This window comes from Condylura cristata, unplaced genomic scaffold (assembly GCF_000260355.1).
Source record: "Condylura cristata isolate star-nosed mole 26May11 unplaced genomic scaffold, ConCri1.0 scaffold00019, whole genome shotgun sequence".
Taxonomy (NCBI): Eukaryota; Metazoa; Chordata; class Mammalia; order Eulipotyphla; family Talpidae; genus Condylura; species Condylura cristata.
In genome coordinates this window covers 40,037,098-40,063,613 of record NW_004567120.1, presented here as the reverse complement: position 1 = coordinate 40,063,613, position 26,516 = coordinate 40,037,098, and the positions used below count along the sequence as shown (strand labels likewise).

The 26,516-nt window shown below is 45.8% G+C and overlaps 1 protein-coding gene across 1 annotated transcript in view; it reads right to left on the bottom strand.

The window, feature by feature from the left end:
- Positions 1-26,516, bottom strand: part of AFF2 (AF4/FMR2 family, member 2) — a 276,581-nt gene that overhangs the window by 89,752 nt on the left and 160,313 nt on the right. The gene's annotated exons all lie outside the window — the stretch shown is intronic.

Below are 26,516 nucleotides of genomic sequence, written 5' to 3'. Positions count from 1 at the left end.
AGCTGTAAGCCCACGCTGTGGATAAGAAATCGTCCTCTCCTAAGGCAATGTACTTGAAAACTATGAGTGGCCTGAATTTTGGTGATGAACTAGCACTTTGCAAATGGTTTATCGAGCACTGCTAACCTTTTGCTTCCATGGGCTGGCAAGCCCCAGGACCACACACCCATTCCAGACCTGCGGCGCAGCAGTTAGAGGGTCTTACCATCCCAATCCCAGATCAATTGCTGTGACTACTTTCATTTATGAAGTACTAAAGTACTTTCATTTACGAAGCACTTCATTTATGAAGTACTAAGCATTTATTTATTACAAACCAACATTTCCTTAGAATTCAAGCAGGGGCAGGCCCAGCGATTTTGGGATGATTCTGTCTCTGGAGATGCTGTGTCCTTCCTTCCTTCCTTCCTTGTTTGGACTCAGCCTCAGGCGAGGCTCCTGGCTAGGATGTCCCTTTCTCAGCTCTGGAGATCCTTTTTTTGCCCTTAATAGCTCAATGAGATCCCCCTTTGCCACAAAAGCTTTCCAGGGGGAAACCTCCCTATCAGAAAGAATGCGGTGTCCCTGCCCCCACGCAGCTCAGCTTATCACCCCAGGGGCCTCCCACCCTCTGCTGCCCTCCACCCTGTCAGCAGAGCGGCAATTCCCTTCCCGTAGCCACCTCCACTCTTATTCCTTCCAGAAATCCTCCCCAGAAATGCCACTGTCCACCTCCCTCATTTTTCACACAGGAAGGTTCTGAGGAGCCAGCTGCTTTGCTCAAGACATCAGAGCTAGTCAGTGCTAATGCCAATCCTAAAGCTCCTGATTCTTGCTTGTGTGCTTTTTCCTGAAAGGAAACTGGAAGAGAAAAGGCAACACCCATGTTGATAAATAGGGAACCATAGTCTTTTAGAGGTTATGTTCAAATGCCAGAGACAGAGTTGGGTCACAGTGGGTAACTGACAACTCGCTCCAGAGAAAGCACACTTCACACTCAGCCACCTCTGCCCAGGATGTGTACACTGAGGGCTGAAAGCAGAGACTCCTATAAAGGATGATTGGTGGGCAGGACAACTGTTGGAGCTGGTTTCAGATAAGCTAAATTTGCAGGATTTATGACTGTCCTTCAGGAGACTAATGGGTGTCTTGAAGATCTTACGGAGGGAGATTCTCTATCTCGGCATTTCTCTTGCTATTGCAGGCTTACGACTTTGAACAAATGATTCTTTACAACACACTGTAATAAATGAAGATTGTGTCATTCTCATAATTTATAGAACTCAAACATTTTAAAAGTACCACTGCTGCTCAGAAAGAACTTTGTTTTCTTGTGCCTGTGTAAGTGCACAAGAAATTTAACGGGGGCAGGCCCAGCGATTTTGGGCTGATTCTGTCTCTGGAAATGCTGTGTCCTTCCTTCCTTCCTTCCTTCCTTGGACTCAGCCTCAGGCGAGGCTCCCCGGCTAGGATGTCCCTTTCTCCCCACAATTCTAATTGTGCGCCTTCACACAGGCAGACCATGTCTTCGTGTTGATTTACATCTCAGTGTTCAGTAAAATAAAGGAGACACAATTCCTGTCATTTGAAAGACCATTTTCTGTGGCAGAGGTGGTGCTAAGATTGACCAGCAATGTGCAGGTAAGACCCATTTCCCAGATGGAAACACTGAGGCTTAGAGAACCTGAGGAACAGAGCTAGAAAGAGCATACAAGCAAACCAACTGCAGCCAGAAGTTGAGAGTATACCATGTTTGCCTGGAGGGTCCAACTGACAAAGAAGGGTGTGTGATATAAAAGCAACAGCAACAACAGAAAACCCACAAAACAAATATCTGCTGATATGGGGTGAAGAGGTTTGGATTTGAGTGCTGGCTGGTCACAGACTGACATTTGGGGACGTCATTATGGGGCCCAGTCTGGGCCCTCACTGAGGAATGGCCAGTAATCAGTGCCCTACAGTATGCTGAGCATAACGTGAGCGAGTGCGTCTCTTGCTTTATGAAAGCACAACATCAAGGTGGAGCATCGTGATTACTTTGGAGATATGGCATCTCATCGAGAAATCATCTACATCATTGCTATTAACAAATAATCACACACAGGAAGTCTTCATGAGCCTGTTTTCGTAATCTGTTGAACTATCTGACAGGCCACAGTGACTCGGGAACCTGTCACAGACTCCAAGCTGGACCCAGAGCTGCACTCACCGTCTTCCCATTACCGTTCTGCTGGGAGCAGTGCATCTGGGGCCAGAGCCTGGAGGCCTCGCCTCAGCAGTTGTTTTACTCGCCAGTCAACTGTGTGGTTTTAACATGGACATTGAAGCCCCCCCTCCAGCAAGCATTAGTCTAGAACTAAGCAGTTGATCTGCATGGAGATAGATAGCAAACAAGCTTGCTATGGATTTCACTGTTAATCAAGCACAACTTGATACATACACTCAAGTCCTGAGAAACACAAGTCAAGGCAGTAGCTAGAAAGGCAAACTACCATTAGTTAGCCACGGAGGTGCTAGAGCTGTTATTTCATCCCACGACTTCCCTGGCCTATTAAGCTTTCTCACTGAACATACATGTACTTGGTTGTGTTTCCATCCATAGCTAATGCTGAACATTACCCGAGAGAAAGTGTGGGATTATGAAAGATTTGGGGTTTAATTATGGTAGCAGCACCATTCATAACCATTGCAGTTGAGGCAGGCTCCGCAGAACAGCAATCTCTTTGCATGAGGTGATACTTCATAGACAGATTCATCACATCCTGGATACCTCGAAATGTGAGGAAAAAAAAAAAAGCAAAACCACACTCATAGAAATGCACAACTGTATGTTCTCTGTGAAAACGAAGATTGTTCTACTTTTCAATTAGATGAAAACAGTACAGAGTAGTGTTGTCTCCTCGATGACTTCAGATGTTTGCTTGGGAATTGGTGGTTTACAATGTCAGTCTGTGTGAAAACTGCTGTAGTTTTTACCATGACTTATAATTTTTATAGTAGTAAGAAATAAAATAATCCATAAAAGTGTGTCAACAAAACCAATTCCCTGCCCTGAAAAGATGATCCTATAAAAGCCTAAATAATGCAGTGTGGGGCCGATGAGACGGAATGAACAAAAAAGAAAAATATGAAGGCCCGATTCTCCGGGCCAGGAACTGACCTGGTCACCTCCACCAACCGTGTGCCTTCCCATGGTGGGATGCTCGGGTGGATTAGAAGAGGGACTTAGAGCCTGAAACATGACAGAAAGTTCCATGGAAATAAAATCTTTAGTGAGGCAGCACGGACTTAGAAGCAAAGACTTGCATTCAAATTGAAGAATTTCTAGTGAATCTGTGTACTTCAATTAGCTAATCAAATTTTTGAAATTTCTCACATTAAAATACCTATCTTGGAGAATTTGTAGAAGAATTAGAGAAAGATATGTTGTACAAATTGCATAGAAATCAATATAGGTGCTATTGTTTTCATTTTGGTTATTATTGTAATTGTTATTATCACTATGTGGGAGACGGTGCTGTAGAGATTGGGACGATATTTCAAAAAGAAAGCTCTGGTGGCAACCCGAAGGCAGAGGTATCAAGTAGCGGGCACCATTGGAAGTTTTTGGTCAGAGGAGGGGTGCAGAGATCATTAAGGAGTTTGGAAAGGTTCAGAGTTTGGATTGACTCTTCTAGAATGTTCTAAACACATCACGGGCCCTTTGGGTTTCCTGAGATTATCCCAGAGTGAGACCCCTGGAGATTTTGCAGGCAGTGGCAAGAGGAAACACCCAGACATTTCCAAGTCAGTGTTAAAGAATTGAGATTGACTCTGATGTCCTGCTCCTGATACATATGGAGCTACCTGCAGACACGGAGGAAGGGCCAAGGCTGAATCCCTCTGGTAGCTTTGCTCATCTGCAGTACTCTGTCTTATGGCCCAGAACCCTCTGGGGCAGTGCTAATACACCTGACTCTAACCTCTGTATGTGAGGCCGGGCCTCTTGGGCTGCTAGTTGACCCAGAATGGTTGGAAGCAATCTCTAGATAGCCGAGTGGTTCTCAGCGCCTTTTTGCCACTCACAAAATACCAACTACAGGCCTCACTTATGCACATGAAGTTTGCCGTTAGCTCTGGCTGGGTCCAGTTCCTAGGTGTCTACAGAGATAGCTGCAAGGTTGGTGACACTCAGGTGGACCCTGGCTGCTAAGGTCAGAAGCGCCTCTAAAACGCGATGTATTTCAGGGCCTCCCTTGTGGTGCAAGAGGTTAAAGCGCAGCACTGTGAACCTATCAACAGCCACTGCAGCACAGATTCAACCCCTGACCAGGGAGGGGTGTATTTCAGTAGATCCGCCTGTTCTGTTCCTGGTAAATCCTCTCACACCCATACCTCTGGCCTACATCCCAGCTCTTGTATGCAAAAATCAATAAAAATAAATCTTAAAAAAGAAAATGAAATCTATTTTACCATCACCCAGTGCAGACTGTGACAACATTCCCAAGACATGATCCTAAGCCCTGGCCTGCTGGGTATCGGGCAGTACATACGCTTCGATGGTTCAGCACCTTCAAGTGTTAGGAAAGTCCTGCCAGTTAGGAGTTGCCCTGGGTTTTCTGGGTGTTTCTACATGGTACCCTGAGCCTTGTTCCCTATGGTGCATGCTGGGAGACAGGGCCAGTATTGTTACCTCCATGGCACAGGGGAGGAAGGAGGCTGTTTCTAAGCAAAAATTAGAAACCACAGCTTCTGTCCTGACTCTCTTGGGGTGTCCAGAGCTGATGGCAACTACATGAGGTTCCAGGTGGCTCCAAATGATGAACACAGCTGAGTTGGGCTGAGACCCCAGAAAATCTGGGAAGGTTTGTGCCTTCTCACCAGGGTATCTTACTGTATCTTACAGTTTGTAGCTCTACTGATTCCTTAAAGGATACTTCTTCATAAAGCTGGCTGGGAGGAAGGAAACACGGCTGGCTGAGAGTTACTTGGGGTGCTATATATTTCCCTACCCAGGGCTTTGTGGTCTGCAGAATGAATCATTTGCTGGTAGAAGGAAGGAGATGAGGAGGAGCTGGCGATAGTCTCAAACCATTCATCCTGCTTTCCTGAGGTAAAGGCTCCCAGGTTTTATCCTCTGGAGCAGCTGTACTGAAATTTCTCAAGGTTTTAGCTTAAACATGTGACACAATGACCACCCCCTGGGGTCCCTGGAAAATCCCAGCCTGGGGATTGTGGCAGTGACAAATGTTGAGCACCCACACTATTCTCAAGGGATACATCGTCAAGCTCGACTGGGTCAGGGTACGGCACTCTGACCCAGTGCCACGTGTGTGGCCCAAGGGCCCAAGCTGGGTTTCTTTTAAAAAAATATTTATGCACACAAGAACTGGGGTATACAGGCCAGAGGTGTGGGGGGTGAGAGGATTCACCAGAGACAGTGGGGAACACAACAGGCAGATTGACTGAGGGGAGCAACAGTCAAGAGAGGGGAGGTCTGCTGTGCCCTGTGTGTCAGCTCCTGGCTGGGGATTGAACTCGTGCTGCAGAGTTGTGCTTTTACCTGTTGTGCCACCAGGGAGGGCCTCTCCAAACTGGTTTTCAATTAGGCTGTACACCCCGAGGATGCAGGCCAAAGAAGTGCTATCTTCCGTAGCAGGTTCTTCTAAGGGTTTCAGAAGATGGACAACTTCTAAGGCCACTCTGGTTCCTGAGCATGAGAGCAGTAGGTGGCCAGGACCATCTGCCCCCACAGCCGGACACTGGGCCTTGCATCCCGACAGCCCTCCTACTCTTCCACTGCCTCACTGCCTCTGAGTTCAGGATGGCTTGCACATGTTATCTGTTTTTGTTTTGTTTTTACATTGATTTCTGACATTGTTGCTCATTTCCAGTCAGTATTTGGTTTCTCCACTCAGGTGCAATTCCTATAGTTCTCCCACCCTGCAGCAGTCATCTGGGTTAAGGAAAGAAAGAATTCCTTTATCTCGCTAGCTCATGTATCTCCATCGAAGGAAACTCTTCAAAACAACCAAAATATTAGGTTGCTGCTGAGGGCATTGCAGCACGCCTGCACACAGCTGTGCACCTGACACCGACCTCAGTGGAACCGGGTCAGTTCTTGTGGATGTGAGGTGCCGCACGTCTCCTCCGCTGGCATGCACAGAACTGCTTCTCCATCCCATTTCTAGAGAAAGGCGTGGAGGCCTATTTACCTGAATTGACACAGCAGATGGCATTTTCTTTATGAGTTCTTTATGCAGCAGCACAAAGGAAATACCATCTGCAATTTGGGCCCAGCTAAAATGTGGACGGCAGGGCTGTTCAGTTGTTTACGTAAGTCCCACTTGATTTATCCATTTAGATTTTTCTGTATCAAAATGACCCCCCCCATACACAATACACAATTTTGTTTAGGGTAGAAGTATAATCCACACTGCCACTGTTTCAATCCTATAAAATCCTCAAGCTGGAAAGACTTTCTGGGCATGTGTAGCTTGGAGACCTGTGAGCACCAGGTGAGGCTTGGCAGCACCTGATTCACACACGCACAAGACAGGCCAAGGCCCTGTCTTGACTGAATCATCTAGTTACCACAGAAAAGTCCACTTCCATTCAGACACAGAGAGCTCACATGAGGAAAGGAAGGCAAGCCTGCAGAGGAACCAGCTTCCCTGATGCTGTCCCCAAGGAAGGGGCTGTGGGCAGAGCAAGTTTGGGGTATTCTGTTCCCGTTCTAAGCGCGTTTTTTTGGGCTGCAGCTTTATTCTGCAGCAGATCGGACACAGTGGTCCATCCCTCATCAGAATCTCAGAGACAGTGGGAAGTTGCCTCATGACAGCCTTCCAGGGGAGGCAGGGGGCAAATGGGAGATGACTTTGAAGTACACCTCAAGATCTCCTGGGTGTAGCCATCCCAGGAGGTTCACTGAGACTCAGCCCCAGTTCCCAGCACCTGTCTCCTCACAAAGCCTGCTTTTCAGATTCCAGTACCACGTCGACCATACTCATTTTCTAATGGATTCCATGTCAAGTGCACTGACCACATGGAAGCTTAACAAAGGCTGGGCGCCTCTTCGTCATAAGCAGGCTGGTTCCTCTGCCAGGGGCAAAGAATGTGACCAAAGGCAGCTGTAGCTCCAGGAACGCTCATTGTCATGAGCTAGCCAGTGCTCACAGTCCTCGGAGAGCAGTAACTCGTAACTTTCCTCTTTGCAAAGTCAACAACATGAGGGGTCTGAGCGCAGCACCATCTTTCAGGACAGCTGCAGTGAGGACATGACATCACCCGCTGCAAGTCCCTTGACATTAGATGTCATTTCACTTGGAAACAAGGAAAACGAAAGAGAAAGGTGCTCTCACATTAAAACAAAAACTAAAGGAAGGAAAAGGAAAAGGGTTCTTGCTACAAAGAGAGTCTGCTAATATTACTGTCTCAATGTTTTTTTTCAGATCTGGGAAATTCAAATCCACAGAAAATGCAAGCAGACTACACATCATAAAATATGTTAATCTGCCAGAATCCAGGAGGGCCAATGGGATTTATATGGTGAAGTCTATATATCACATCATCAACAAGTAAATTGATAAAAATCACATATCCGCCTTGATGGATGCCAACTGGGGGCTTGACAGATTTCCACACTAACTCCTGGTCCAGACCCTTGAAAGCCAGCTAGAGAGGGGTGTCCTTTTTGGGGCTGAGCAATAGGCACCGGGAACCTGCCAGTCCAAAGGCATGTGTTAGTAGCTAGAAAGGTTAGATAAATTTTTCAAACATACATTTAAAAAAATGGAAGCACAGATGACTGTATTTCAAGTGTTTCTAAAAATATGTATTAATGTTGACTCATTGGGTAGACAGAAGGAATACAAACAGACCAATATCATCCAATGACACCATTTGTTCTGATAATTCCTCCAATTTTACCAGTTTTGAGACATCACATATGGCTTCTACAAGGAGTTCTTTCCATGTAGGTAGACAAAATTGAAAAATGATATGAAAAAACCTCAGTTTCCACTTCTGTTTCATAAAGGATGAATCCTTTAAAACACACCCTACTTTCTTGACAACCATGCCTGTCTGCTGCAAGTTTTTATATATATATATATGTGTGTGTGTGTGTGTATGTATATAATAGTTTATTTTTACATCTTTTTGTGCATTTTTTCCATCTCAGTTGCAATCCCCTTGGGTTGCTGCAAGTTTTACACATACAGAGATACTGGGGGAGGGGCTGCACGATGGAAAACTCGATCCTACTGCTGTAACAAAAAGTGGATTTTGTCAGGCACCAAAGTGCCTGGACATGTATTGTCCCTAGTGAAGAGCACGAGGCAAGCCTTTCCTCTGTGGAAGTCAGCGTTGCTGTGAATGCACTCGACCATAGAGGCAACCCCACACTGGCTCTAAGACAGGAATTTTCTGAACATTTTGAGTAAGGGCAATGAAATAACTTTACGGCTCCTTCTGTGCATGTTAAATGAGCACCGTGGTCTATTTAGCTTTTGCAGAAAACTTGTTTCCACTATAACTACAGCACAATCACGTTAGTGTGGAAAGCCAGCCATGCTGCATCACTTCGGCCACTTCTCCCAACTTCCACTCACCACAAATGAAGTCTTTGTGGGGCACCAACACATCCCAAGTGCCTCTTACTGTGACCCCGCAGGAATAGGTAAGGTCACAGTCTCAGCACTGCTGCTGACTCTAAAAGAAAAGCTGGATCTCTGAGACAGGAGCATCCTCAATATGCAGGAGGGCATCAAGTGAACAGCAATGCTCACAAAGTCGTTACGCACTGCCATGATGGAGTGCTGGGTGCCTAGTTTCCCAGAAGGTGATAGTTCACAATGGAAAGAGTTGGTGGTTATCATCATGGACTCCAGACCAGGCGCTTGTATGTATTAGCTAGGTCAGTCTAGGCAAATGGATTGATCTCTCAGGGCCTCCATCTTTGCCTCTAAAACAAGGTTCTGAGTCTCTGTTTTGTGTGGTCATTGTGAAGAAAACTGAGATAACGTGTGAAGAGTATGACTGTCAGTGCTTAATACACACTACTTGATAACGGCATAACTAGGAACCGATTATTATATCAACCCATTCAGAAATATTGTTACAAGATTACTCTAGAGGAAACCACCAGGTTTCTGATTGAAGAAAGTAGTTGAAGCAACAACAGAGAGCCATCAAAGTAGGGTTTTATACCAGTGGGTAAGCACCTTATGAAACTGAAAAACCGCTCTTTCATACTTTGGCCTTGGGTGAAAATTTGCCAATTCTGAATACTTTCCCCACATTTGTGATAGAAAGGTAGTGAACTGTCTAGATAAAAAAGTGTAGAGAGTGATAAATACAAATACATGGATAGCAGCTGCTGGCAATACCAGCCAGTAGTGGCCAGCTAATTTCTAGGACTCTAAAATCTAGTCAGAGTAAAAATGGAATCACTGCAATAAAACTGCTCCAGTCATTCTAGGAATAACATGTTCGTAAGATGAAAGCATTTTCAATCTTTCACATCACACCTGTCAGATGTATAATTATGACTCGAGGGCTCACACCTTGCCTCTGTCTCATAGTGAATCTAGTTTAGCCAATACTACCTGCTAATAACAATGCCTCACTTTATTTTCTCTCTATTTAGGCGAGGAGATTCGGGTTTAGAAAAGTTTAATAGAAGACTAGGCACAGAAGGAGAGAAAATACTTGCCAGTTGTCATCTGATGAAAGTCTACAATCTAGACTAAATCGATAAGCCTGGAAACTCAACATTAAAATCATAGGCAACCCAACTAAAGAATAAACCAAGGTTCTGAACTGACATTTCTCCAAAGAAGATATGCATATGGCCAAAGGTATGACAGCCAACAGAAAACTAAGTGGGAATAACCCAGTGCAGTGGAATGACAACAAATGGATAAGCAAAATGTGGTCTACTCCTGTAGTGGAATACTATTCAGCAGTGAAAAAGAAACGCAGCCCTGACATCTGCTACAACAGTCACACCTGGAAACACACAAAAGAACAGATATTGGGAGACACTATTTATATGAAAAGATTCCATTTCCATGATAACAGCTCTATATATAGAGAGAAGAATTAGATTATTAGTTGCCAGGTGCTGAGGTGAGGGGAATAGATGTGACTGTCAAGGGCATGGGGATTCTTCTGTGTTGTGGAAAACATGCTGGAAATAGTGACGACAGTTGCATGACTCTATGATTACTAAAACCTAGGGAATTGTCCGCTTTCAAAAGTTACCAAAAGGGAAGTGAGGATGGGTGGGGAGAGGTCAATCAGGGGAAGGGGGGCAAGGGCAGGGTGGAGGATAGATGTGGACTTCTAACAGTGATCTTAATGGTGACGTCTAGTGGTACACATGCTGACTGTCAACACAGGTGTCAAGAATCCATCTCTGAGTAAAGGAGAAGATGGGGTGAGGGTCCGGATTTGGGCCCAGCTCCTGGTCTTCTAGTTTCAGAAACAAGCTGTGAAGCACAGGCCAGCACATCTACAGCTCCTTTTCTCTATTTCCACATGGACTGTAGGGCGGCAGTGGTTGCTCCCCCATTGTGTCTTTGTCCTGCCAATGCTCCATCAGCTCATGGATTGTTCCAGCATGTGGGATTCGGGAGCTGGACTGCTCTGAGCCCAGAGCTGGTGGGTAGCTCTGAGGTGATGCAAATGAAGACCATAAATTCCATTTAAACTGGGGTTCCTGCGGGCTGCAGGATCATTTTCCCTGAATCCCGTCCGGGTGGGCTATGGGCTGACCTCTAACACATGGACACTCTTACGCAGAGGGAGACCTGCCATGGGCAGGCAATGCTGGGCGGCTTCGGGGACAACCTTGACCCTGGGACTGTCATGCTAGCCGGGGACTAGATGCCAGAGTGAAATCCCTGGCTGTCCACTGGGTTTCATACTGTGGAGTAATGGGGGATTCCCCCCTCTCATTCTTTTTTGCCTTTCTTTAGTTTTAATCGCCCACCTATCGGGGCCAAATTGCCTTGTGACTGTCTGCGGAGCTTGCCGCTGACAGAGATAGCTACTCTTGTTAATGGGACCCTTCACTTCAGCCCATTTAACTTGCCTCAGTTTGACAGCTTCACAATAGCCACCTTCCCTGCAAAGAAAACTGTGATTTAGTGGTGAGAGGATGTGGGACAACAGCCTGATCTGTCTCTGGGTCTCCAGCGAGTTCTCTTGGCATAAAATCCCACTGCAAAGCCAACGAGTGAACTACCACAGGGAAGCAGGCCTGTCAGAGCTGGGCTTGGTTAAGGACTCGGAAAAGCCAAGCTGCTTACCAAGAATGTGGGGGCTGCTTCCTGCAAACATTCTGTCTCTACAGGAAAAAGTAAATCTGTTTGTTTTTTTCATTGCTCTCTCAACTGCCCCAGTAGTGGTCGAACAGGCTGTTGCGAGCTTGGTAATTGGCGGGACATGGCAGATGATTCCTGGGTTGCTGGCAGATGGTGGAGAAGAGGGGGCTCAATGTTGGCTTTCCTGGGGCTGGGTGACTGACTGCACTTTCCCAAACCACTGTGGCCTGGGGTAGGACAGCGCTTTGGGACAGAGGGACAGAGAGCATGTGCCAAAGGTGCGAATCGCTGCCATGCAGGAAAAGCGACTCAGGAAATGGGCTTGTGATAGCACCCCCATCCCCAACAACAGGAAGTTCTAACGCCACCCCCCCTCCCAGTTAGTACCTAGGAATATGACCTTATCTGAGAATAGGGTCTTTATGGAGAGAGACAAATTAGAGTGATATCCTGATCCAAGATAACTGGGATCCTTCGGAAAGGGGGGTCTGGACACAGAGACAAGCAGCGAGGAAAGATGACATGAAGAGACACTGGAAGAGGCCGTTCCCTCACAGGCCGCAGAGGCACCACCTGGATGCCACACTGGTCCTGAACGTCTGGCCTCCACAACTGGATGGCAATAGACTTCTGTGGTTGTGAGCATCCCCACTTGTGGCACTTTGTTAGGGCACCCCCCCCCCAGAATGAGTTCACTCCTCAGTTGCTTTTCTTTCCTGCACGGCCTCTCCATGTAAGACACAGACTTCTGGGGCTGTGACAGAAACAGGTTTGTAAGAGATAAGAGCAAGGTGATGGGGGAGGGTTCCACACACCAATTTTCTAATGTAGAAAATGACTGAAACTTCAGTGTCCCCGAGCCTCTTCAGATGAGATAGCATCGCCAGAGATAAGGCTCAACCTAACACCACCTCGCTGACTCTACCACAGAGCATCTTATTTTTAAGAGATCAGTAATTATTATTTTGCTTTGGCAATCCCTGCCGACTTCGCTTCTATTCCTGCCAGCTATAGAGCTGATCCATTTCCAGAAACTTAGGCCAATATCCTGTGAGGGCAGAGAGAACGGCAGAACAGAAGTGTTGGAACAGAGGCGTTCTCATATATGTTTTTGTTCCTGAGAGACCTTAACATGGTGCATTCTGGACAGAGAACCTGCAAACAAGAGCAAAGTCACCCAGCACGAATACTCAACTGTCAGAGAGGACAAGGAGAAGTCGGGACTGCAGGCTGCTCACAGATGCTGGAGGCACAGCCAGTGGCATGCCCTGGCCTCCTAAGTTGGGATGAGAGGGAGCTAAACGTGCTCTCCTGACGGCTCCAGGCGGACCTTCTCCCTGCCCGCCTGCTATGCATGGCACTCTGCAGCTGGAGCCCCTGTGTTTCCAGTCTTTTTGAGTGACCTCATCCACTGCCTTGAATCCCACATCTATGTCTGCCTAGAACGTTCCATCCACTTCAGTCCTTGGCAATATCTGCTGTGCTTTGTCTGTATAGATCAACTTCTTCTGGATATTCCGTGCAGGTGCAGTCAGACAGTAGGTGATCTCTTCTGCCTGGTTTCTTCCTTTGAGCTCCTCAAGATTCACCCACATTGCCACAGGCATCAGAACCTCATTCTCAGATCTCTCAGCATCTCATTTAGCTAAATCTCCTAGAAAGAATGTTTGGAGTCATTCAGAAGGCTCTATTCTACCCTCACCTCACATAACTTCTCAGTCATTCAGTTCTCTCGATGGGACCTTACCCTCTTCAGTCCATTCTCCTCTTCTTCCACCTTGTTTCAAGCCTGCAGCATCCCTTACATGGGACCAGAGAATCTTTACAAAGCATAATTCTGGTCAAATAATCCTGATTAAGACTCTTTCCAGAGAGCCGAGCCTGTGATCTCTGACAATCACTGCATCTAATTCTCCATTCAGGGTTGATGCTTGGCGACAAGGGAAATGCCTGGCAGGTGGCACTGCAGGCCTGGGTGGCATCCCTGCACTCTAAAGTGTTGGCAGAGGGCAGGGAAGCTCCGGGAGGTGGCCTGACAGTCGAGCACCCCAGTGCCACATGTGATTTCTCACATCAAGGGGCTTCTTAGTGGGGGCTCTGGGGGGTCTGTTTTGTTTGGGACATTAATCCCTTTATGTTCCTGGGAGAAAACAGGTGCTTCATCTAGTTTCAAGACCCTCTCCAGCTCTTCAGAAACACCCGCATCACGCCATGGCACAAAACAAGCTGCCGTGTTACCACACATGGCTCCGATCCATTCTTTCAGTTCTTATTAGCACTAAATGGAATTAAATGCAAAAGAAGCCCACGCTGCCACTTTCGCATAATTCCCAAGTTTGCAATTACGGAGCGAGGCGCATTAGCTGAAATGTAAAGCCTGTTTCCACACAGCTTTGCTTCATATCCATCAGAATGCGGCCACAGGCCCTTCTTCATCGCACACTAACTCTCCACCGGCGCTCAGGGCAGCACCCCTTCGGACCTCTGGCGAGGCTGGTGGTCTTTCCCACTGTCCCCACGATGTGACAGGGAGAAGCGGCCAGGCAGGGGTCGCCGGGATCTGAGCCAGCCTGGCAGCCCCCGAGCCACACTGGTGTGAACGCGTACGGAGAGGGCCTGTCGGTTTTCTCATCCTTAGCACTTTTTTCTTTTCCTACTTCTCTTTAATTCTGCTTCTTTAAGCAGGGACAAACAAACCAGCCCCAAAGTGCCTGTCTCTCTACTGTATTGATTGTTTCCTACTAATTACATGCTATTTAATTAAAAATAAAAGCCAATGCATATTCTGGGCAAAGGATCTCACTAAGCTGACAGCTTAGAAATGTGACGTCCGCCTTTGTCTGCAGGCACAAATAATCCTTGAAGGCGAAGAACGTAAGTTTACCTACACTGCCCTTCCCTTGTCCTGGAAAGCACAGCTCTGGGAAGGAGGGGCGGGGTGCCATAGAAATAACCTTGTCAATCCGTCCCTGCCAACATGGGTGCTAATTAGCGCCAATTAAGAGTCTCGCTTTTTGTCTGAGGAACATCTGTCCATGGGCATTGAACTCAAACCCCCCAACCCATTTATTTTATCAAGGCCAAAAATATCAGGCAGCAATTCATTCTGGCCCTTGCTAGATTGTAAACTCAGAAGAGGTTCTGAATCCTGCTCTTCATCGACGGGGTCAGCTACTCTATTCGCACACATGCTAATCGTCATTCATACTTATGTCCTGGGACAAAGATGCGTCCTCGCGAAGTCTGAGGCACACTGGGCCGGCAGACAAAACCGCAGAAGAACCTGGCTCCTGGCTCGCCCTGCTGCATTGGCCTCGGTTTTCTTAAAGCAACCTATTGTTACCTAGATAAATACTCTTTGTTTTGTCTCCCTTTTCCCACTCCTGGTGGAGTAAAGGCCAGTGTAAAATAGCTTCTTTTTAATTGAACCTATTCTGTGTACACAGTGTGTCCATAAAAGTGCCTCCCTCATTAATGTTTGCTGATGCAAATGAGGGTGGCCCTGCTGTTTCTTTCTCCCTTTATAAAGTGCCCTTTCAATCAATGTTTGGGACAGGCCAGGACCCCGGTGACTCGCAGCTTGTTTTATTCTGTGTGGCCGCGAGAGGACTTCCATTCATTCCAGGGCAGCCTGAGGAGGACGCCTGGCCCAGGCCAGCGCCCAGCCTGCTTCCTGCCTGCTGCACCAGGCATGCCAGAGTGCATGAATTCACCACAGACTAGGAAAGCTGCTCATTTGTCTGAAAAGATTCCTTTAATTCAGGCGTTTCTCTGGATTCCATTAGCATGCCTTTGTCCTTCACTTCAAAGTAAACAAACACATGCATTGATCTTGGGAGAACTATCACATTTTACTGTAAAGCACATTACTGCTGTATCATGCTCTTCAGTTCTCTAATAACATTTTTCACATTATTCGATTTGTGACCCACCTAGTGCAGTGAAATGTCAAGCACCTTCTTACAGTGATTTAGAGTCTCACAAGAAGTACAAAAATAAATTTATTTAAAACAAGATGGAGTCCCAGCTGCTAACACATTATAAATTGCTCTATTTTAAATGCCTGAACTGGGCACACTTAAAACACACGGGCATATTTCATTAGCGATCATGCAATTTTTCAGGCGACTTTGCCCAATGTTCCACTCATCATCAGATGAAAGAGAGCTTGTCAGGAAATATTACGGTTAATGGTAGCTAATGGTGGCTAAATTCAATGGACTTGTTTCTATTTTGTTTCGCTCTTGCTGGAAATAATGAAAGCATTACACGAACAGCCCTCGTGTCGCTTGCAGAGACACGTCCAGTTCCAATGGTAGCTTACATAAAGCTTTATCTGATTTATAAAACAATCTATGTAAACCTATTTTTATGTTTTATTTGATTCCAGCCATTAGCCTGAGCTACGAAGTAATTCTACAATATATCTCCCAGCAGCAATTTGCTGAACTATGTCAAATGAATCTGCATAAATCTAGACCTCTTTCTAGGACACAGGGATGAATGTTGGTGAAAAAGAAATCCACTCATGCTACTGTACGTGTGGAATTTGGGGGAAAGTCAAACCAAACAGCAATGTTTGCTTCCGCATCTCCACTGACCACATGTCTACAAGCGCATCTCCACTGACCACATGTCTACAAGGCTCCAGGTTCTACGTTCTAAATCAGAACTGCCAGGCACAGAAGCCTTTCCACCCTTTTTCGGGTGATCTGAAGTCACTTGAGCTAGATCCGCACCCATCTGGTGCTGGACAATCTTTGGAAAACCACGTGGGTGACTCATTTGAAGCCAATCTCTAGGCTTGCAAGGCAGGCCCACAGGCAGAGTCAGATTCCATCAGAATTCTGCCGACTGCTCTCTGGGTGACATCCTCACTGGCCCTGCATCCACTGGTGACGAGGGTGGGAGCACTGGATCCTAACAAAGTACAGCACCAGCAAATCTCTGAGCCCTTTTTTGATGCTTTTCAGGCATTTCTCTCTTGGCTTTTATGAGCTGCAGTGAAAGAAAGGGGGGATTGGGATCATCCACTCAAAGCCAGGTCTACCTGGGTTGATTTGCCAGCAGAGCCGACACAAAGCTCTCCTGACTTTGAAGCATGTCATTTGGAGCCTCTTTGTTGGTGGAAATACACATTCCCCTCATGTGGCCGCATGGTTTCCAGCATCATCCTCACCCTACCTATTCCCTTCCATGCTGTGGACAGAGGGAAAGACAAGGCTAGCGATGGGAGCTTCAACTTGCAGTGAGAAACATCCCTACAATAAGACTTGATTACTTTCTGAGAGACACTGGCCTTCCCTGTGTCTGCTCTTGGGAGTCGTCAAAGACAAACCAAGAATTCTGATTGCGACTTTACTAGTGCACTTTTAAACACCCTCGAAAAAGTCACTAGCTACAACTGGGTGAGGACTCTATCCAAGATACCAAGCCTCAGTGAATAGGCAATCGATGCACCAGAGTTGGCAAACACTGACTGCATTTGGACGGCCAGTCCAGTAAACAAACTAACGCAACGAGCTTGCCACAGGGACAGTGAGCTAAGCACGATACAGGAGTGTGGCTGTCATCACCCCTTCCTGTGACTTCCAATTTGCAGGGGAGACAGTTTTTTACAGACCCAACCCCCTACCTGCCTTTCAGCATAAAGCCGTTCATCTTTGTTATTTTTCAGGCATCATCAGGCTCCTACAGGTGAATCTCTCACCTGAACTCTACCGGAGGCTGAAAAACATATTTGCAAGGATGTGTTGCTGACACAAATATACCTAATAGGCAATGGAAATGATGGACAAGAAATCTGAAGGCAGAGAGTGGATTCCCAAAATAAAAGTCTCCATACGCATATGCCTTCATAGTACGGAAAAGCTGTTATAATATATTCCAGGTGCAACATCTCCCCACAAATTATATGAGATGTATATTGCTAATATTGAGTACATATTGAGAATAAATACAAAGAACATGTGTGATTGGTGAAGAAAGAACCAGCTAAGCAGAACTCATCTCTGCTCCCCACCAACAGTCTGGGCGCTCTCATACCCTGTCAACTAATTATCTACTATCAAGCTGCAGATAATGTGAATCAGATAAGACATAATGAAAATTGTAAATTGCTTGTATGTTATAGTCATTATTGTAAAATGTGTTCAAAATGAATGTTTAAGTCAATAAGGTAATTAAGAATGATAATTACATGGAGTACTGTACATACGGAAACATCTTTGTTATAAGTATGCAGATCAGAAGACCAGAAATCCCAGTGGATAGCGGCTGAACTAAGTAGTAAATGCCCCTTAGAATAGGAAAGGTATCAAGAAAGCACTTGACTGAGACTCATTCTAAGTTGCATGGATAATCTGATTTGGCTTGGGTGGGGGGCAGGGGGCTGTACATAGCAAGCTAGGTAAAGATGGGAGGTTCTTGCCTTTTGACTCCGGATTGTGTGTGATATACATAACCTTCCTTCAAAAATGAAGAAACGTGCATCTTCTTCACTGGGTTGTTCTTTAGTCTGACATTTTGTACGTTTGTATTTCAAAAACACATTCCCACGGAAGGTGGGAGGAAAAACCTAGGGCTGCCACTTGGGGAAGGCACAGTCTGAAGTGGACAGTTTGAAGTGAACATGAGAGTTGACTTCATTTCTGCATTTTCAATAACACCAGCATTCAGAATGTTCTCCAAAGTCACCAGGATAATAGGACTATTATCTCTCTCAGCGATATCTAATAAAAAGCTGCTAAGTACATCCAGACCCTGGTTTTATAAAACATGGCAGCAAATTATCTCCCAAGAATGTTCAGTGAATGTGGAGTGTTTCTTTCTCTATTCTGCCTGATTTTTTCCCCACCATGAGGGAAGATGGTCTTGAGGATGACTTAACCACCCAGGAGACAACTTAAAGTTGCAGGTGGTCTGGAGAAAAAAAAAAAAAACAAAAAAAAACACGCACACACACAAAGGACTCCTCACAAAAGAAAGCGTCATAGTGAGAGTGGATGGGCCTTGCAGCGCCCTTCATTATCCACAATAATACAGCTTGTCACTTCTAAATAAAATTGTAATTTCACTAAACCAAAGGGATAGCTGATTTTCCCATCTGGTGGGGCAACTCCAGGTGTACCAGAATCCAGCCCACCTGTGCACACACAGCTCCCTCCCCACACAGCTTTCTAGATACGCAAGGCCTAACCCTGTGCAGTGTTGGTAGGTATTCTGGAAAAAAGAATTCTCTGGTGAAGTCCCTTTAGGAGACATTTCACATTCTACACCCCTCTCATAGAAACACAGGGAACATTAGCATATTAAAGGCTCACAGAGTTCCTACAATGAAAGACTTGGTAGGTGGTTGTTTTTTTAACCCATTGGTTCCCAAATATATTGGCTCATAAAAGTTTTTCCCTCCTGATTAATAGTTGAAATTCCATAGTTACTATTTCCTGGTAACACTTCTGGTAAAGCACTTATGAAAGGTGAATCTAGAAATTTCATATCTCAAATAATTTTGTCTTACACATCCACATAATTGACAGAAAATTGAGACTATTTTTCTCTCTGAATTTACTTGGCTCATAGATTCACACGATTTGCATGACACAAATAAGACCATCCAGCAAAGGCTTTCAAGGAAAGTTGTTTGCCACTAGAAAGGAGTTTAAAATGTGAAAGCACAGTAAAAGCCTGATTTTCAAAGAGGAGATGAGCGTCAAAATGCTAAAATCTTCAGATAATCACGCAGCAATACATTCACGTCTCTCCTGCCGACCTGCCCGGCAGTCACCATTGAATGTGCTCTCAGAAATTGTCTGAGATAATCTCTGCACTAGAAAACAAGCTGCGTTCCATATGGGCGTTCAAAGCGATTTAGCCAAGTTATTGGGGTTAGGGTTTTAAATGCCTGCATTTCTTTTGGGGACTGTTTATCTTCACGCAGAGCGAGATTCCTGAAGAAAGCTTCTTAGAAGATAGACAATCCACATGATGTCAATCTCTGCTCTGCTGCAAGTGCTGCAGGCTCTCACCCCCACCCCTCTCCAACAAAGACGACATGCATAGGTTTTTAACAGTCCAGCCATCCAGCACCTTCACGCAAACGCTCCCTGAAAGCAGCGGTTGTGTCTGGCAGATGTGCGCATCGTTCTTGGGGCACAGGCCTTGTGCTCACGCACAGCTCAGTCCTGGCTCCCTTTCCATTGGCATTTTGTGCTCTTCAAAATGAAGATTCCAGGTATCCTTTCCACACACACTGCCTTGGTTTTTTCCAAGAATGTGTGTTCCAGAGATGCGACGCTATGTCTCCAGCTACTGATTGGTCCATCTCGTATTGCCTCTGAATCTCCTGCACACCAAGGACTATGTGGCATTTCAAATGTTAGTCAGGAAAATGGCTCTGATGTTCTCATTAACTCACTATTAGGTTTTCAGTGCATGGAATGTGTCTGTGAGCCAGGCACAGTGAAGGGGAAAGAAGGACTGAAGCTGAGGTTCCCACGAGAACCAGGACGAGGCTGCTGAAAAATGGCATTGGGCTAATTATGAACGAGCATTCTGGAAGGTCCTCTGAGGCAGCTTGTGGCAGCTCCATCTCCACTTACGTTAGCAAGAGCTACTGGACTATAAATAATTAATAGTAATGATGAGCAAATGCTAAAACCATGGACCCCAATTTTTAAAAAGTAGTTTTACTGTTTTATGCTACACAAGTAAGCACCACTTTGCAGCACACAATAGATTTGTTTCTGGAAAGTGCATGTAAATTGGTGTTTTGAAAATCAAACCATATTGAAAATGCATGAGCTGAGCTGACTATTTAGAGGAAACCTGTGGTGAATCATTTTCAAAGTGAAGGATTCTTTTTAAGGGTGAAAAATTACCTTTTTATCTGTTTGGAAATATATGCTAGAATTTCCGTGACAGGTTTGCTTCAAGTGGGAAAACATCTCTATATGTCTTTTCTTTCTCTCCCCCACGTAACAGTGTGAGTGTAAGGCATGACTACCATGCAGTGGGCTCAGCAGCTGCGTCCCCAGCTTCTCTCTCAAGGCGGAGCAAATGTCATGGTGTTGGTGACACACGTCGCTTTGAAACTCTTCTGTATATGCACCATTGACACGATGGGGACTAAGGCCAGACAACACTTTGATGCCAGAGTTTCAGACGTGGGAAGTTACAAAGTGGTCTGATGTGCAGCATGATCTGTCTCATCATCTCTCATGCAACTTTTTTTTTTTTAATAATGGAATAAAAAGACAACAATCCTGGGTCTCCCTGGTGGTGTAGGGGTTTAGTCTTAGTGCCACAACTGCCATGGCCCATTGCACAGGCCTGAGTTTGATCCCTGGCCAGGAATGACCCACGGGGTGCAGCAGACCTCTCCTGCTTCCTGCTGCTCCCTCAGCAGTGGGTTTCAGTTAAGCTGCCTATGCTCCTCCCCGCTATGTCTCCTGGGAATCTTCTCCTCCCACCCCTGCACCTCTAGCCTACAGTTCTACACAAAAATAAAAAAAAAACATTTTAAAAAGAATAAATAATGATACTCATAATGATATGGCAGATTGGAAAGATTTCATTGAACCGCTTTGATTCCATTTTATAGATAATTTATGTCCCCTTCAAAATCAAATTGCTATAGACACGTCTTTGCTCAGAATTGTTATCTCCTAAAACCATTTTAGACCTTCACTTAATGTACTACTTAGCCAAAATCTTTACAACATACTTTTCCAACAAGGGAAGAAGGGGGATGTTGATTGGGCCTGAAAGACCGACTTTTAAACACACACACATGCACACAGACATTTTTAAAACAGCGCCTATCTATTTGATGGCAAGACTCAACGCAGTGTTTAGGAAGAAGAGAAATGGCACCTCAGTGGATTACTTTTCATAGTTCACTCAGCAACATGTTGACTAAGTCACTGCTACAGCTGCATGCTTATATATTTTGACATACTGTATGTTCTACAATAGTGTGTCTTTTGAGATATTATTCTTGTTTTTAAACCCTATTTAAATGTTATTTTACCTTCCCTCCCAGCTAAAACAAACTTATTTCTCAAGGGATTCGCAATCCAGCTTGATCATAACTAAAGGAGACTCTGAAATGTCACTTAGGCCAAGGAAGAAGCAGCAGGAGCCAGTGTCCAGGCCAGGGGACAGTGTGTCCATCTCACAGAGGGGCAGGGCTAGTCCGGGACATTTTATTCACATATGCTCTTATACGCCCCGCCCCCCATGCACACAGAACACCAGGAATTCAGAAAAGCACTCTTCTACCTGATTAGAAAACTGCCAGGGTGTTTGCTATAGTATCTCTGAAGCAGCTTTTCATATACATTTGAACCAACATCCATGCTTATGATCCGGGAAATTACTCCAAGGTGATTTTACAAAAGAGAAATGGCTGTCTCGGAAATCAGGGGCCGAGAAGGCCTTTCCTATTGTTCTGTGGTTCTCTCTGATATGTCTGCAGAGTGGTGCCATTTCTCAGGACGATGGAGTCTGGGTAGACTCTGGGATTGGCGTTTGCACGTGTAGGCAGGAAGGCAGCTTCAGGGGCCTAGTACTGGGCTCACACACAGGCTCCTGTCGTGACCCCACTTACTGGCTGTGTGAATTTCACTGCAGTCATGAGCCTCACCTGCTCCTGAGTAAAATGTAGCTAATGGCAGTGTCTGCGCCTCATTGGGCTGTGACTAATTAGCTATTGGATATAAAACACCCAGCACAGTGCCTAGCTTTTAATAAGCCTGAGCATTTTCTTTTTAACAGAATCACAGCATCAAAAGCGCAGTTGTGGCTGTGATGACACGTCGTAACAAGCTCAGGGAGGTAGGAGGATGGGTCTAGTCCAGGATCTAGGAGTGTGTGTCCTCAAGACATGCTGCCCCATCACTTTTCTCCTGGGGCTGGGCAGGAGGGTCAATACAGGAAAGGGTCAGTGCAGTCACTGAACAAACCTGCTCATTTGTTCTTTTGTTCATTCTGGAGAGGACTTGCTCCAACTGGAAACTTTTGGTACAACTCGGAAAATGGAGTAAAAAGGCACCCTGATGGCTAAAGGTTGGAACTTGGTGCAAACAGCATGGAATCAGAGCACTCAGTTCTGGCAGTACTAGGCAGGCCATCATGAGCCACAGAGGTTAGTGTCTGCGGCCTGCCTCGCCGTGCCAAGCACATCAATCATTTAGTCCTCTCCATAAGTGTCAGCTATCTTCACTTTACAGATGAGGAAACTGATAAATAATGTGCCCAAGATCACATGACTAAAAAAGATGGCAGAGTCACGATTTGAACCCAAGTGATCAGGCTCCAGCCTGTGTGTTTCCATCTGCAGGACATTGCTTTCCATGGCTAATCTTTTAAATGTTACTATCTATTCAGCCTCACTGACACTCTGGATCCTTCTTCCCTACCTACCATTCCCTGGACAATGACCTTTGGTTCTCCAGGCTAGCAGATCTCATAACCATAGCCAAGGAAACGCAGGGAAATCTGCCCCACCCCTCCCCCAAGGAGGTGGCAGACTCGCGGGCCTATTATGTCGTGGAGCCCAAGGCACAGGACCCGTGGGCCCAGTCCTCACAGGCAAGAGGCTGTCAGGGTGTGTCTGCTGGGCTCTCCTGGATGTGACATAACTTTGGGGGAATCTCCCAAGTCAGCCATCACCACTCTCATCTCCTCAGCACACAGACTGACCAAACCCAATGAAGGAGCTCTTGAGTAGGATGAGGGGCAATGTCCCCCTGGTTTCAGGCAGATCTGGTCCTCAGGGGGGTGAGACTTCTGGTTGTTCCACGTCCCTTGCTCCCAACCACCTGACATTGTCTGACAGGCTGATGGACTTCTAGTTCCCAGGACTGAGTAAGACTGAATATTAACAAAGAGGAGGGATGTGTGTGGAGACAGGAGAGGTCACAGAACTACTGGGTTGTTGGAAAAGTCATGACATATTTTTTCTGTGTTTTTCAAGTAAAAATGTGTCATGACTCCTGCGGCAACACAACAGAAAGTGTTATGATGCTCAGAATTACTGCCTCTGAGCCTCAGAATTGCTCAACTGACACTTTATAGCGGTGTAGTGTGTAGGGTCGAGGAAAGAAAAGAGCTAGAGCCTTGCAGTCCATGAACCTAGAATGGAAATCGAGCTCTTTCAACAACCAGCTATGTCTTTGTGCTGCCCTGAGACAAAGTTTCCCTCTGCAAAAAATCAGTTCAACATTAGAGATGTTGTGAGGATGGAGGTGACGAATGAGTGAAGTGGGGACAAGGCACAACATGGGGAGCCAGGCAGGCCTGGTGTAGGGTTGGTATGAGCCCTGGCTGTTTGTTAAGGGTCCTCATTGAGCCCCATCACGACGCCCCTGGGTGGAGATGACCATGACAGCAGTACTGCTGATGCCGGCCCATCTTGCAGAGCCTCTGTGCGGAGGCTAGACAGGTCTGGCACACGGAAGTGCCTGGAAAAGGGCTGCGCCTCCCTAAGACAGGCACTCCCCTAGGCTCCCTGTGGCCTTTCTTCTGTGCCAATGACACACAGACATGATTGTGGAGAGACCTAGGATGCCTTTTCAATTTCTAGATAGCCTAGACAACTTCTAGATATTGTGAGCAAGAGGTACCTTGAACAGTTTTTTCTTTTAGAAGTCTAGGAATAGTCCACGTAGTGATAATTTTGGAATATCTACTTGATATTGATTTGAGATTGCACAGCGTTTGCAGAAAAGAGATCACTTCTGAAAGTGAGCCACAGAGCTGAGAACTGTAGGTTGGTTCCTGCATAAATCATTACCTCCCTACCCCCTGGTATCTCTCAGGTCCCACGTTGTTCTCTTGGGTACCCTGGAACCTTAGCAAGGACGTGTTGAGGAATTTGTGATGACCCTGGAAGCTCTTGCGTGCCAATGTGCCACAGGGGAGCCATGGAAGGACGTTTTGTTCCTTTGCTGTTTGGAAGGAGCATCTCAGTGCCCTGCCCCTGTCTCTGTCCCAATCTTGGAAGCATATTTCCAGATGTCAATCAAATAGCTTTGAGCCCCTTTCCTTTTTTGGTCCTCATTATTAAAGTAGACGGATGAACCACAGAGAAAGGCATCTGTCAGATATTTCAACTGCTTTTGCAGCTGTGATTGTGCAAGCATCTGCTCCCCACTCATCAGTAAAATGGAAGGGCTTTTAGCAGCTCTGAGAAGGTGTCAAGAGCAGCCCATTTAAACATAACATTCCCCCAAACATAATTGTGGCAAAGGACATGGCTGTTTGTGAACCCCCCCCTCCCCAAGAGGATGGGAACACGGAATGAATAGTTCAGAAGCAGGGTGGACATTCTTTCTCAGCTACTCCAGTCTCAGTTAGGGGCTTTCCTTTGTTTCTTTTTAATTTCTAGAAATGATCCACGGGGTTTGTCTGCACGGCTGCTGTATTTTCTTCACCCGGACCTGGAAGGCATGCCAATGCTCTGATGAATGACCCCGGGACCTGCAGCCATCTGGGGAATCTGCGGGCAGATTCCAATGGGAATGCAGAATCCCAGCGTCTGGTCCCAGCTCTGTGGTTCCCTACCTGAGGGACTCTGACACAGATCTTCCCCTCCCAGTGTCGGATTTATTTTCACCTGGCCATTGAGCAGGGTTGCCATGACACTCACGTGACTTGAGTGCAGTGTGCGAAAGCACTGTGACAGGACCCATCTCTGTGCACATGGAGAGCAGCCCTGGGGTGTCTTACAATCCAGTAAGAAGAAAGACAGTGTGTGTGTGCATGGGGGTTTTACTGGAGCAGGCACATTGGGGAGGCTGGCCTTCTGGGGTACAGGATGCATGTGCACATGTGTGTGCACACATGTGATCATGCCATCATTTTCAAATGTCCAATTACGATTACTTTGGTTTTGAGCCGTTGTTTTGTAACTCCAGTATCTTCCAGCAACTATTTGCATCACTCCCGGTTTCAGGGAGAACTCAAAATGGACCAGAGGAGGATAGCATTGGGAATATTTTAAATTTTATTGCACCACGAGGACATAATGCGACTTTCTAATTGCCAAAGAAGTTGGTGAGCATGAAAGGTTAGGGACAAACCTCTCAGAAAAACTCACCTAAATATCATTTCCTCTTTTTGCTTTAACATAGCAAAATGCAGAGTTCTGGACACGATGTTGCTTCCAGCACAGGTTGCCGACTTCAACATTGTGGGACTTTGGCTGCAGGTGTTAAGTCCTTTACAGGCATGGATCTCCCAGCCTCACCCAGGGAGCATCTTACAGGCACAGTGATGCAATAAGGCCCTGTCAGCAGGTGCCACTCATGCTAGGGCCATTTCCAAAGTGCCCGCAGAGTAGCTTGAGAGTGGCTAAGACCATGCACTCTGACATCCTCCTGTTTCGGCTTTGATACTGTGGCTCCTTGGGTGACCCACTCAGTGCCTCTGAATTTTGGTTTCTGTCCATATGGTGTGGAATGAGCTTATTATAAGGACAGAAAGTAGGCACTCAATAAACAGCAATTATTTGAGGTATTGGTGTTATCAGTTATCACTGGTATCTATTTAAAATTTTTTAATTAAAATACTTTAAAAACTGTATTTTTGTGTGTGATATGGTTGCCTTGCAACACTGTATATGACTGAGGATACAGGTTCGTACCTCTTCAGATGTGTTACTACACCATAGGGACCTCAAAGACAGTAGTGCACAAATGACTTAGGTGGAAGGACATATGATGGCAAAAAATAAGAAGGATAAATGAAGAAACACTGTAACAACTGATTCCACTGGAAAAGCAGCATCAAAATCATAGGTATCCCAGAAGGGGAACATAGGAGGGAATAGAGGGCTTCTTCAAAGAAATAACAGAGGAAAACTTCCCTAACCCGGGAAAGGAACTAAATCTATAAGCCCATGAAGCCAGAATACCTGGTTACTTAACAGCAATAAGACATATACTAAGACACATAGTGGTGAAGCTATCAGTGCAAGTCTAGACCTTTGACCTGTGTGATCCTGGAGGGAAGGGCATGTGGTGTTTCATCCTGAGTTATCACAATGCCTCTCTAGAACCTTACCCACAACAGGGACTTACTACATTTTTGCTGAAAGGAAGAAAAGCTTGAATGAATGGATATAAATATGGATACAAATCAGGTACAAAAGAAGAGCTACTTGACTTTTTCCTGAGATAAAGAGAGAGATGTTTGCTTCTGATTACAGAGTTATCTCAAAATCCA